The 13,393-nt window shown below is 50.7% G+C and overlaps 1 protein-coding gene across 1 annotated transcript in view; it reads right to left on the bottom strand.

Moving 5' to 3' along the window:
- CAMTA1 (calmodulin binding transcription activator 1) overlaps nucleotides 1-13,393 on the bottom strand; it is an 837,244-nt gene that overhangs the window by 531,159 nt on the left and 292,692 nt on the right. The gene's annotated exons all lie outside the window — the stretch shown is intronic.

Raw genomic sequence — 13,393 nt, 5'->3', positions numbered from 1 at the left:
ACCATGGAACCAAAGCAGCATGTTGCCAAGTGCAGACTCCAGACACAGTGCTCTGGGCTCTCCTGCTTAATGGAGTCACCCACTGGGGCCCAGCTAAGTAATGCAAAGAATGACAAAATATCCAACAGATGTCCAGTAAGGGGTCTCCAACTGGAGGCAAGCCAACAATTGTGAGGTGGGAGGCATATGCCCCAGAGGCGGCCTCATCTCTGACCAACACCCCCTGCAGACAAGAAGCCACAGGGGTGGCTGGGGCTGGGCATGTCCTCAGGGCTCGCCACCGAGTTCACCCTCTTAGGTTGACCCCATGAGATCCCTTCCCAGCAAAGCCCACAGCCACTCCCCTGGCTGCCTTTGGATTGGACACAACACCACAGATTTCTCCCACTGCAAGGCCAGGATTCCCACTGCACCACCAAAGGGACACAGCAGTGAATGGGCTGGACACAGTCTCTTTGCTTATGGGGAAGACATCCCCACAGGGGAGGCCGGCCAGGGAAGTGAGTTATAGAAGAGGATTCCAGATGCTATGGGAGTGATGGCAGGGCCCTCCAAACAAGGCAGGAGTCCATGGAAGGACCCCTAAGGAAGGAACCTGAGAAGTGATCAGGGACCAGCAGGGCAAAGATCCTGCCCAGGCTAGGTACCTAGGGTTTATCAAAAGCAAAGGGGAGGGCACGTGTTCCTGGGTGAAGGCAAGCAGCAGAGAAGAATTTGGTACAGCCAAGAAATAGAGAGGGAGCAGGTGTGGAGAGAGCAGAGGGCACACAGCACACGTGGCATCTGTTGTGTGCTAAATTGTGTCCCCTAAAAGATACTGAAGTCCTAACCCCAGTGCCTGTGACTATGATTTTATTTGGAAACCAAGTCTTTGCAGATGATGACATTAAGATGACATCACTAGGGTGAACCCTAATCCAGGATGACCAGTGTCCTTATAAGAAGGGGAAATCTTGACACAGAGACAGACACTCTCAGAGGGAAGACCACGTGAAGACACAGGGTGAAGACAGCCATCTGCAAGCCAAGGAATGCCTGAGGGCACCAGAAGCTAGGCGAGAGGCATGGGATGGATTCTCCCTCACAGCCTCGGAAGGAGCCAGACCTCCTCCGGAGCTGTGAGCCCATGAATGTCTATTATTTAAGCCATTCAGCTGCAGTGCTTTGTTATGGCTGCCCTAGGAAACAGACAAGCCTCTAACCATCACACTGTGCTGGGGGGCCAGGCTGGGGCTGGGCTGCACGGGGCTTGCTGGCCGCATCAGGGGTCTTGAGTTCCATCCTGGGAAGAGCTGGCAGCCACACGGGTCTTGACAGAAAAGTGATATGGGCAGACTTGCACTTTTACACCCTGGCTTCTGTGGGGACAGTGGCTGGCGTGGGGTGAGGGTAAAAGGGAGACCAGCTAGGATAACGGCAGGGGTAGGTGTGATGGAGGGTAGACAGGGAACTCAGGGATGGTGCCCAGCTCTGGCTTCAGTAACAGGGAAGGTGGTGGGGCTGAAGATGGGGGCAACCTTGGTCTCATTTTCAACATCAGCCTCTGAGCCATTCTCGAATAAAAGCCTCTGAGGGAGGAAATCCAAATCTTCTACCAGCCATTCACTCCAGACATCTTCCTGAGATCTGTCTTGGACAGAAACAAGTGGGAATTTTCTGCACCCCTCGTGAGGAAGGGAGTGGGGTCTCCATGAGGAGAGCTGGGGGGAGAGGAAGAAAGAGAAAGCCCCTCCCCTCTGCACCCCCTGGGCCACTCTGGAGCCCAGAACTCTCTCCATAGCCTTCCCTGAAACAGCCTCCTAGAGCTTCCCACTCTGCCAGCTGGCAGCCCCACGGGTCCTTCCCCTGGAGCAATCCTGAGGAGCCAGGTAAGTGCCTGACAAGCCGGAGGACCAGCCTTGTCCCCAAGGAGAAGGCAACATCAGGCAGGGAACCAAAGGACAAAAGTGGTGGTGCCCTAGATGGAGCCTGTCACCTCATCACATCCCCCTGGGCCTCAGGGATACTCAGCAACTCCCACAGACTGCCCTGGCATCCACCTCACCACTCCCCTCCCTCCACCATGGATCCTTGGCCAAGCCTGAGTGCCAACAACCAAATACAGGGAGTCTCCTGAGAAGGGCTTCCAGAATGAACATGCTGGCCCTCCTGTCTCGGCTGGGAATCCCCCCACCCCAGCCAGCAGAGTGGAAGAGCAAGATTGTGCCCACTTCTTCTTTCTAGCAGCCCTTTCAGGACCTTCTGGATCTAACAATCCAGTAACCCAGCAAGGCACTTCGGGGGATTCGGGGATCACCCAGCTATAAGGACATAACCACCAGTGCCCATGAATCAACAGTGAATTAATGGTCGATCATCATGGCTCTCATGTACATTTTCACCCAGGAACTATGCCCACGAACCTAGGAGTTTTGTAATTCATTCAACACTGACCATTTCTGTGGGGAATACAGTTGATCTCTGGTAACCAGAACATTCCATCAATGGGAACATCTAATTCTTGACAATGCTGGAGCTTTATTTAATCCACCTTATTCACCTACTATGTGTTGGAAGTCGTTGCCTATTTTTCATGTCTCTGTCCAGAATCTGCCAGGATGTCCTACTGGATCCCCAGTGGTCTCTTTACACATGTAGCTCAGCCTGCTTTTTTCCATTTAAACCCGCTCCCAGGCCAGCCCCGGGAACAAAGCCAGAGTGTGTCAGTGGCACAGAAAGGCACACAGATCTTTGCTTCCCACCACACTCGATTCTCCAGTCACCATGACGGACTTGTCCTCTCTTGAAAGATTCTTTTCCTCAAACTGTGGACACCAGATCCTGAGGAGTTGTCTGGACGCTTGACACCCCTGGCAGAATCGCTGGCTTTTCTTAGCTGCCAAAAGCAAGACAGTGTCTACAAAACAACCCATGCCCTTGACATCTCTCCTGGAAACAGATTCACTCTTTGAAAGATAATTTTATGAAATGTGTAATATTGCATCTCATACATTAATCAAAAGTGTGGCTCTGAGATTTTAATTCTGTTCCTGATAGAAAACAATGGAAACTGTATCACCTGAGAGCAGACAGTTCAATTAAATCTCTGGACCCACATGGGTCATCTCCAAACTATCGCCAAGTTGGGTATTCTCTACTCCATAAGGGGGGCAGCAGGGCCTGTGCTGGGCTCTGGACTCTGTGGTGCACAGACTCTCCAATGTCCCCAGTCACCCCTGCCTCACCCTCCCCTTGAGTGTGAGGAGAAGGTGTGCTTTACTTCTAACCCATAGAACACAGCAAAGGTGATGGATGGAACATCACTTCTGTGGTTAACTTACATAAGGTCATAACCCCTGTCTTGCTAGAAGACTCTATCTCCTTCCTGGCTCTCATGCTTTGATGAAGCAAGTATTCATGTCAGAGGGGCCCAGTGTCAAGGAACTGAGGGCTTCTGCCCCAGAGCCTGAGGGAAATTGGTGTCAAACAACTGCATGAGCTTGGAAGCAGACCAGGGCCCAGCTGAGCCGCCATGTGAGACTGCAGCCCCAGCAGACACACGGCTGTGGCCATGTAAGAGACCCTGATGCAGAGGACTCAGCTAAATGGAGCCTAGACACCTGCCCCACAGAAACTGATGTGTGCCCTGTTAAGCCACCGAGTGTGTGGTAATTTGTTACGCAGCAACAGATAACTAACACGGAGTCAGACAGATCTGGGGGTTCCGGTCCTCATGTTTTTGTCATTTACTATCTGTGACCTCAGATAAGCACATTACTCAGTGTCTTCAAGCCTCAGTTCATTCATCTGTAAAACGGTAATGAAAATCGTACCTATCTCAAAGGGTGGCTGTAAAGATGAAATGAGACAAAGCATCAAAAGGGTTTAGCCTTCTTTGCATCAGCTGTTCTCAACCAGCATTCCCTGAAGGAGGAAGCCCTGGTGCCCCCAGGCTTCCATGGAACGTAAGGAATTAACTTCCCACCTGTGCATCAGAATGGTACTAGCCAGTACCATCCGGGAAAGAATTGAGAAAAAGTCCCACACACCATTTTCTGTACAGGTGAAACCTCTCCTGGAACCGCAGGTAAGAAAGGCAGCCAGTACTCAGCAAATGGCACTTCATCTTCCATTACTGCTGTGTGTGCTATCCTACGCCCTCGCTCTCCCGGGGTGGAGCCTTGCAGTGCCTGCTCTAGGATCAGGGGGCCTCTACAGAGCCCCCTTCTTCCTGCTACAGAAACCACTGTCTACTCTAGCCACCGATTAGCCCAGAAGACAGATCTCAGGGTGAGGTAATGACAGCAGCATTTCTTGCCAATAACAAGCATGTTCTCCCACGTTCTGGGCTCAGGGGCTCATGGTGTTAACTCTCCAGGACCCGAATTTGACAGGATATAAATAAAAATAATGGTGCCTCCGTTAATTGCCATGCTTTCCCAAGGATTATGTAGGTTTGGAAAGGAGAGCCGGAGTGAGGAGGTTAGGGCTCTGGTGGTTTGTCTCTCGTGTTTAATGCTGTGGGTTCCTGCGTGTTTGCTTCGGAGTGGCTCTCCCAGTACCTCCCGCACTGGTCTTGGTCTGGGGCCCGGCTTGAGGTCCCAGACTACAGCCAGACCTAAAGGTGGGGTTTGGGAAGTGGGGCAGCTCTTGACTGATTTTGGGGGGGACACTGCACCAAAGGAATCATTTTCATAAAAATAGATCAAGTACTAGCTAGTCTTCGGAGAAAACAGAAAGCACTTAACCCTTTCATTTCCAAAATTTGAACTGACATCAGGGGTCCTTTAAGAGCTCTGTGAAGGAAAGCAATTTCCTGCACTCCAGACCCCAGGCTATGTGTGAACTGCACAGGTATCTGGGAAATACAGAAGTTACTGGCTTAGCAAATTATTTCTCATTCCACACAAAGATAAACTCTGTTCGTTACACATGCCACTCTCTGCTCTTCAGCATAAAAACCAGCTTCTGAAGTCAGCTCATCTTCTAACAAATAGAGTTTGTTATACAAATGGGTCTGTATTCAGTGAGCCTAAATAGCAGGTTCTCCCTTACATTGGTTCTTCAGTCAAGGTCTCCCGCCTCCATCCCTGATGCACAGATGGTCCTGGTGCTGCCAGACCACATCCCCCACTTCTGCTGTTTCATGCGCATTCGCAGAAGCGGATAAAGTGCTATTTATCTAACACACGGCAACGCGCACTTTTCCACAATGGAAAATTTCAAACAATGTGTGAAAATACAGGCATAAACATCTGATTCCAAAAACCACCTTTTGATTAGAATCAAAAGCGTCGAAGCCCTAAGTGGGATGCCAAGAATTTGAAGTCTCATTCTGACCCATCCTACTCCTGAACTAGGAGGACCTGGTAGCCCCAGGACAGGAAGAACGGTGGAAAGATTCCAAAAATGAGTTCCAAGCAATCAGAGATGCTTGTATCCATCAGTGGAGACACCCACCGGCAGAGGAAGATTTGAGAGATGCCCTGGGGCCTGACTCACCTACGTGAGTCAGCCCGCCGTCCAGGCAAGAAGCACATAAAGCTTTTTTAAGCCAACACCTTGGCTGAAAATGCTGTTAAATTAATCAGCCAACTGCCTAATAGGACCCTCAGGGTCTGGGACACAGAACAGAGAAGTTTTGTAGGAATAATAAAGAGCCAGGAAAGCTCAAAGCTCCATGAGAGGAGGGCAGGCCCAGTAGGGGTGATGGGAAGCAGAAGGGTAGCACAAAGGGTCTGGGGAGCAGCCGATCGTGCAGAACGGGGCAGCCAGGGGTTATAAACATGAGGAGGAGCTAGTTGCTGAGTGAAGATGATGAGGGCTGAGATATGCTGATTTTTACATATACTAAAAATGGCCCGTGCCTGAAGCCCATGGCCTGCCCAAGGCTGAAGGGTAGTAGGCAGTGTGCGCTGGTCATTCTGTGCCCACTCAGGAGAGCCAGCAGTTAGTTTTTCAGGGGGCTTTGAGCTGGGTGGGCTGTGAAGCCACCTGTACGCTGAAATCAGCACCAATGGAAATCTGCAGCTGCCACAGGTGAGCAACACCCCCACCCCCGTTATGGGTCACCCATCAGTACATTTACCACAGGTGGTAATCACGCTCTCGGAGGCTGTGCATTTCTCGATCCTTCGGCTGACTGTTTGTGTACCAGGAGTCAGTTATGTTTATTTCCAAGCCTGTTTGTGCCAGCTGTACTTTTCACTGTAATTATGTAAATAAATAAGGTATGGAATAACAAAACAAGAGAATAAAAAGAACGATGGTTGTTTCTGTGAAAAGTCGGTCAACTCAGGAAGACGCAGTGGAAGTAAGTTGCTTGAAGAATCTGTCAAGTTAGAGGGACTGATTCAACTATAAAATATTGGTGGGGTGGTCAGAAAACTCTGGAAGGATTCTGCACCCAGACTGCTTCACAAGCGTCCTTAAGTCTCCTCTTCACTTTGAAGAAGTATAAATTGGAAATGGTAGGCAAAGGATTACAAGGTGATCTGGGAAAGAAGATGGAATTCACCCACTAAGAGCAGGTCCCACTGGAGAGAACCAAAAACACCTTGGCCCCAAGTCAAAATACTGGTAAGTCAATACCTAGCTTTTAAGCAATTTTTTTTTTTTAATTAACTGATTAATGACTCAACCCAGCTGGGTCAGGAGCCAAGCACCAGAAGTCATCTGCCAGAGATGACGGTTGAAGGTATGGGAGCAGAAGGCAAGGAGCAAAATATGGAGAGAAGAACCAGTAAATGAGACAGGGAAAGGGAACTCTGAAGCAGGAGCTACAACGGTGACTCCTGCCAACTTGCCGGGGCCACCACATGCCCAGATAAGTGGGTCAAACATTATTTTGAGTGTGTCTACAAGGATGTTTTGGGGTGAGATAACATTTCAAACAGGAGGCTGAGTAAAGCACATTGCTCTCCCTCGTGTGGATGGGCCTCATCCGATCCGTTGAAGGCCTGAATAGAACAAAAGGCTGAACCTTCAGCAAGTAGGGAAAACTCCCCTTGCCTGACTACCTTGACCTGGGACATTGGTCTTTTCCCTGCCTTCAGTCTGGAACTGAAACATCAGTTCTTTCTGGGTCTTAGTCCTGCTAGTCCACTCTCCTAGGTCTCCAGCTTGCCCACCAGAGGTCTTGGAACCCATTGGCCTCCATAGTCACGTGAGCCAACTCCTTATAATAAATCTCTACGCGTGCGCGCGTGCACACACACACACACACACACACACACACACACACTATTATTGGTTCTGTGTCTCTGGAGAGCCCTGACTGACACAGAGGGCAACTGAGACAGAGCAGAGAAGCCCTCCCTGGCTGCTATCCCTCTCCAGCTCTCCCCTCCCACCTCCTGCTCACCTTCATCACCACACTCTCCTGCCCCCTCTGCCACTGTGGTCTGGGGATGTGCAGGCCGCACTAGACCTGAGATCTGAGGATTGATAAGAGCCTGATTCACAGCACTTGGCATGTGTCAGGTGCTCCACAGAACTGACTAGACTAGAGAGGACTTTGACAGATGGTCAATCAGTCCATGGGGTCAAATACTGCCAAGGTCAAGGGGAATGAGGACAGAGGAAAGGTCCTTGCACTAGGTATGTCGGTTGGTTACGGCCCTAGTGACGGAGGCTTTAAGGAGCAAGAATCAGCAGTGAATGCCAGAAACAGTGGCTCATGGACTGCGCGAAAGAAGGCCCATCCAGGGGCGCCTGGGTGGCACAGTGGTTAAGCGTCTGCCTTCGGCTCAGGGCGTGATCCCAGCGTTATGGGATCGAGCCCCACGTCAGGCTCCTCCGCTATGAGCCTGCTTCTTCCTCTCCCACTCCCCCTGCTTGTGTTCCCTCTCTCGCTGGCTGTCTCTATCTCTGTCTAATAAAGAAATAAAATCATTAAAAAAAAAAAAAAAAGAAGGCCCATCCAGCTACAAGGCCAAGGGCGCATGTGGTTATGTCACCATCTTACCCTCCCACATAGTCTGACTAAAAGTACGGAGAGGTAGAAACTCCTAGAGCAACATGACTTCCCTTTTGCCAGGCATTTGGATGCAAGAGGCACTCATTTCTTTCTGTCTGTTATATTTTTGAAGCATAAAATATATTGCTAAAGCGAGAGGATATCATTAAAGGTTAATTATGAGAAACTTAAAGGTTATTTTTGCATATCTCACCTCTTGGACAAAAGCTGCTTCCTCATTACCATGTTAGAATATAAATTAATCTGGAAAGCATTTAAAATGCCACCGACGCTTTAACTTTATTATGATGTGAGACACCATGAACACACATGTGCTGGAGGTCTGCCTGCAGCCCTCCTTTCTCTCGCCGTCCTCCTGATGCTCTGAAGCCATTCCTGCCCCCAAATTCTCTTCTCCACACCAAGGGAGTCAGGTCAGGGCCGTGCCAGAGGGAGCAAAGTCTGGCTCCTCTCTCTTGCAGGCAGCCCCACCCGGTTAAAGGCACCGCAGGGACACATTTGAGCATGAGGCCCAGGGCACACATGGGAACCCCAGCCAGAGCCCAGGCACTGGTGCTCAGCCCACGGCCAGCGCAATCCCCCAGCCCCAGAAGTCATCGCGTCCCGTGCCTCCTGTGGCTCCTACCCCATCCGTGGCTTCTGACAGAGAAGGATGGTTCCAGCCTTAATAAAGTTAGACTGAGTTTCACTGAATAATTTATTTGCACACACTGCATTTCAGACAGTTGCTGCTTCTCTTGCTGATGCTACACCTTCCTGGGGTGAAGTGGGAGTCAGTGGAAAAAGCAGGAGAGATGGGGCCAGTGCACCTGAAAGGGGGCCGTGAGTCTGCCGGGGAAGGCTCCACTGATGGGCAAACGCAGAAGGGTGAGGACAGCCAACCAAGCCCCACCCCAAAGCACCTCCCCCCCATCAGCCCTGTGCAAGGAGGGGAGTCCTGGAAAGTGAAAGGAGTTACCAAGTAGCCCCCTGGGGTTAAGCACCGCATCTCCACTTCCCATGAGGGCAGCGGGTTGGAACCAGAGAACTGGCTCTCCCCCAGGAAACAGGGCTGCCAGGGGACAGCTCAGCTCCGTGGGACTGCTGCCCCTGCCCTTCATCGCTCAAGGGCAAGAGCAAACAGGAAACTGTTGGCCCCCAGAACGTGCTGCCATGAAGAGAGACAGAAATATGGAGGGGACAGGGGGCCCCAAAGCTTATCAAGAGCAGCCAACATCTGCTGGGTGGCTGAGGAGAGAAGGAGCTAGAACTGGAGGAAAGAAGACTCAGTGTAAACCAGAAGATTCGGGTTAGTGTTCAGCTCTGCCACTTACCCACCACACAACCCTGTGTGAAGCGGGGACAGTAATGTCTACCTCGGCTGGTTACTGTGAGGAGATGGCACAGCCAAACCCTTTGAGGGGTGTGAGAGAGAGAACCCCAAGGTGGACACTGTGAAGATTATTGACAAGTATCTCGAGAGAGACAAAGAAAAAGGCCAGTGCACCCGTGCTCTGAGGGACACACGACCCCATATCCTCCAAGTAAGAGAAGGTCTGAATGAAGCCAGACGTGCAAGGCAGGCGAAAGGAGGCAGCAACCCGCAGCTCTGGGCGGCAGGCCTGCAGCAAACGCACCAGCCCCAAGTCCTCCCCCCACCTGCCCCCACACGGGGTCCAGGGTGTGAGCTAACAAGATACAAACGCCCCAAGAGAGAGATGCCCACACACTCAGACTGACACAGACACCTGTGACGGTCACAGTAACGGCCCCCGTCTGCAGCTGCCTTTCCACACATTATCCCGTCCACCCTGTGCAATTACCCCGGAGATGGGTCTGCATAAATAAGCCCATTTTACAGGACAGATAACTGGGCTCAGAGAGATGAAGCATTTTGTCTGCTGGTCATTAGCTGTCACACATCCAACACCGTTCTCTAATTCATAGACGGCAAAATTAAAATGGCCAGCTCTATCTCCAAAGCCCAGGCTCTTAAAATCACACTGGCCTGCCTGCTTAGGGGAGCTCTCAGGGGTTTTCTTCTCGATAGAAATTTCCAGAAAGCCAGGAAGAGTGGAGCCAGGGCAACGTGGATATGGGAGGCAGAACAAAGCTCTTCATAGATGTCCACGTCCTCATCCCTGGAACGTGTGACCACGTGGGGCGTGAGGCTATGTGGCAAGGGGAAGTTGAAGTTGCAGATGGAATTAAAATTGCTGGTTCACTGACCTTGACAGGGGGAGAATAGCCCAGATTATCTGGGTGGACCCTACGTAATCACAAGGATCCTTCAAAGTGGAAGAGGGAGGCAGAGAGGCCACCAGAGACAGGGTCAGTGTGCTGCCGCAAGGCTGGCCCTTGGAATGGAGGAAGGGGCAGTGAGCAGAGATGGGGGGGCCAAGGAAACAGACTCCCCTCTCGGGCCCCCAGAACGAGCGCAGCCCTGTTGAACACCTCTGGTTTAGCCCAAGAGACCGTGTTCGCACGTCCGACCTAGAGCTGTACGATGATGAATGTGTTGTTTTAAGCCACAAGTTCGTGGTGATTTGCTCTGGAAGCAATAGGACACTAGTACAGTAGGAATGTGTGTGGGGACAGCAGTGACCCAAGAGTCCCTAAGGTGGGAGGGGCCCAGAGTCACTCACTTCCTGTTGGTGCGGGAAGAAGACCACCCCAAAGGGAGCATGGAGAGGCCCAAGGATCAGCACTGTCCCTCTGGGATCAGAAGACAAACCAGCCTCCTTGAAAAGGCAGGAATCCAGCCCTTCTAAGAACACCCATTCATCTGCCCCAAGTGAGCAGCAGCTGTCGGTAAAAACAGCACTGGCCTCAAGGTTGCTGATTAAATATTACAACAAGAGGACCCACATGCCCCTGCAGCAGGGCTGAATAATTCATAGCGGGCTTATTTGAATGAAGCAGAAGGCAAGGAGCTGAACTGGGTCAGGCTGGCCCGGCCTGCTCAAGCAATGCAGCTATTAGGTCATTTTAAAACAAAAGGGGTGAGCTGTTGAAAGGATTAATTATTGGCTTCTCAGCTCTCCTGAGGCACAGTCCCTAAAAATCATTGCCAATCGATGGCTATTAAACTGCCTCGGAACATTCCAGCCCTTCAGGAAAAGAAACTTTAAAATAAGGGGGGGAGGGCCTGGAAATTCTAATGGGTTGGGATAAAGGGTTACAAGGCCCAGAAAATGTGCTCTGCTCCTTGTTAACAGAATGCCCCAGCAGCTACCGGAAGCAATGAATGGGTGGTAGCAAGATCTCAGAAGCAAATTATGCCAACACCTGGAGCCCAGGAGCATGTTCCAGGAAGGAACAGAATGCATCACTTGGAAGTCAGATAAATTGAATGCAGAAACACCTCGGGCCACCGTGAGCTCATTTCCAGAATGACCTGTGCTCCCTTTCCAGGCTGCCACAGGCAGGAGAATCACCGAGGCCAGATCTGCCACCACGAGGAACCAGACAGAAGCCCACCACACCAACGAAAAGGCCAGGTCAAGCCAACCCCACTCTGGGTTTCAGATCCCATGGCCCCTCAGCTGGTATGCCCCCTGCATCCCTTCACCTGGAGTCCAGGTGTTATATGAGAAGGGAGGACTGGGCAGCAGAGGGGCCACCCGAGGTCCCCAAACACTAAGCAGTCAGTTTTCATGTGCTGGCCAACAGGAGGACAGTCCAGCTGATCTACTGAAAATACTGCAACATCTTGATCAGTGGTCTGCAATGCCACACCACAGATGTCCTTTTACAGATCACTCAGCAACGGCAAATGGATGCCAACCCTCTAGCAGGGACCCTCCGAAACAAGAGCTGCGTTAAGAAGGCTTCTGAGGCTGAATCCAGCTCTCAAGAAAACGGGAGTCATGATTAGTGATGCCTGCCCTGGGCATTGATGGGTCACACATATATGCCATCTCTGAATCCAACTCAGCCATTTTAAGGTGAAGGAAACTAAGTCCCAGAGAGGCAAAAGCGCTTTGCCCAAGGTCACACAGAAAGCGAGTGTCCATGCCACGTTTAGCCCCCCAGTCACACTCTGCCTTTCTTACCGGTCTCCATGTGAAACTTGACTGTGGTGGGCAGCATCTCAGTTAGTCCCTGGTGATCCCTGCCCCCTGGAATTCATGCCCTTCTGTGACACCCTCCTCCACTGTGAAATGGACCTAGTGGCACACCTCTAAGAAACAGAGTTCAACAAAAGTGACAGGATGTCATTTATGAGATCAGATTCCGAAGAGACTCTGGCTTTGGTCTTGCTCACCCTCCCATACTGTCTTGCTAACCTGCTCTGATTGATGAAGCAAGCTGACATTTTGGAGAGGCCCATGCAGCAAGGAACCAGGGTGACCTTGGCCAATGGCTGGTGAGGAACTGAGCCCCTGGCCCAAAGCCAATGAAAAATGGAATCCTCCAACAACCATATGCATGAGCTTGGAAGTGAATCCTGCCTCACTCGAGTCTTCAGATGAGTCTGCAGCCCCAGCTGACACCCTGGCTGCCACCATATGAGACACCCAGAGGCAGAGGCTTCCAGCTTAGCTGTCCTGCATTTCTGACCCACAAAAACGGTAAATATTTGTTATTTTAAGCCACCGAATTTTGAGGTAATTTGTACACAGTAATAGATAACTAACTTAGTGATCAATTAATATCTTTTACATGGATAACCAATGAGTTTGGGCTCTGAGTTTGGCCTCCTGTGTAACTTTGACTCTCCTGGCAACCACCTACCATCTAAAATACCCTTCTCTGCTGACTGTTAAGACATGAACTCCAATAATACTCTCTCCTCTCAGAAACTGGTTTATCCCAAAGATCATTGTTGGTAGTTGAGAATGACATGCGTCTTCAGACCATCATTCTGTGCAACTACAAAAACAGAAGCAAAGAACAATTGGTCTGTGTGTATACAGAGCCCAGGGCTTATGTGACTGCTCTTCTAAATGGATTCCTGGCAAGATAATCATAGTAAATACACCAACGCTGTGTCCTAAGAGCTAAGCATTCAATCGTTTACTCCTGACAACAACAGGCACTGTTGTAATTCCCATTACACGGATGAGGAAACTGAGGCATGGGGGGGGGAGTAGTTAACTTCCTGCTAATAAGTGGCAGAACTGGGATTCAAATCCAGTCTGGCTCATGACCACCATGCACTTCAGCATGGAATTCTCTTCATTGACATCAGGGTTTCTCCACCTCAGCGCTACGGACATGTAGGGTTAGATAATTCTTTGAGGTGAGGAGCTATCCTGCGCACTGCAGGACACCGTAGGATGTTTACCAGTGTCAGCAGCCTCTACCAGTAGATGCCAGTAGCATGTCTACTCCCACTGTGACCACCAATATGTAACATATTTATGTCTCCGGGGATTGTCAAAAGTCTCGGGGGGATGCCCAAACTCTCCCCAGGGGACAAGCACTGCTCTCCAGTCTGGGAAGAAGTCGGCA

The sequence above is a fragment of the Ursus maritimus genome, unplaced genomic scaffold, assembly GCF_017311325.1.
Source record: "Ursus maritimus isolate PB19 unplaced genomic scaffold, ASM1731132v1 scaffold_32, whole genome shotgun sequence".
NCBI classification, from domain to species: domain Eukaryota; kingdom Metazoa; phylum Chordata; class Mammalia; order Carnivora; family Ursidae; genus Ursus; species Ursus maritimus.
This window is presented reverse-complemented; position numbering and strand designations above follow the sequence as displayed.